We start from the raw sequence: 994 nt of genomic DNA on the forward strand, positions 1-994 counted from the left end.
CTTTGCAACCCCATGGGCAGTAGTGCAGCAGACTCCTCTGTCATATACTTTATGTTCTTCTTAGCTGGTTCCCCTTAAAGTCATGGTAATGCACAGAAGTCGGAACATTATCTTGTTCATGAAATCTTAGGAAGCTTTACTAACCTATTGAAATTGTCTGACATCTTGAGAGCAGGCAAATGCAAAACGTGGCTCTCAGGAGACCTTTAATCAACACCATAATAATCTGTACTTTGGTTTGTTTAGCTGGAACTGTCTCCCACATAATCTTGTTGTGGTTTATTGTTGTTCAGTTGCTGAATCATTTCAGATTCTTTGTGACGTCATGGGCTGCACCAGGTTCACCTTCCCTGTCCCCAAAACAATCTCCATGTCTCCAAATGATATCAAGGTCCTAATCCTCAGAAACTATGAACACATTGCCTTACAGGGTCAAAAGGACCTTGAGCACATGATTAAGAATCTTGAGAAGGAGGATGTTATTCTGAATTATGTCTGTGGGCCAAATGTAATCACAAATATTCTTATGAGAGGGAGGCAAGATGATCAAAGTCAGAAAAAATAGATACAAAGATGAAACTAGCAGTTGTAATGATGCCCTTTTCAGATGGAAGGGATGACCACTATCCAAGGAGTGCAGGCAGACTGAAGACTGGAAAGTTAAAAATAATAAAAAGATTTCTACCCCCAAAGCCTCCAGGGGAACATAGCCCTGATGACTCCTTGATTTTTCTGACCCAAGAAGAGTGAACAAAAATAATTTGTGTTAAGTTACTAAGTTGGTGGTGATTTTTTACAGCAGCAATAGGAAATAATACAGATACACTGATGTAAATAATGCATTCAACGGTGACATTATCACCAAATGTGTGAGTAATGAATCTACAAATAGGCCATCCTTCCCATTACAGATGGTTCTCATTCAGGAAATGTATCTTTTCCATGTAGGAAAGCCTATAAAATTTTTGAAAGCCTATAAAATTGTGTCTATATA

The sequence above is a fragment of the Bos taurus genome, chromosome 12 (assembly GCF_002263795.3).
Source record: "Bos taurus isolate L1 Dominette 01449 registration number 42190680 breed Hereford chromosome 12, ARS-UCD2.0, whole genome shotgun sequence".
In the NCBI taxonomy this organism is placed as follows: Eukaryota; Metazoa; Chordata; class Mammalia; order Artiodactyla; family Bovidae; genus Bos; species Bos taurus.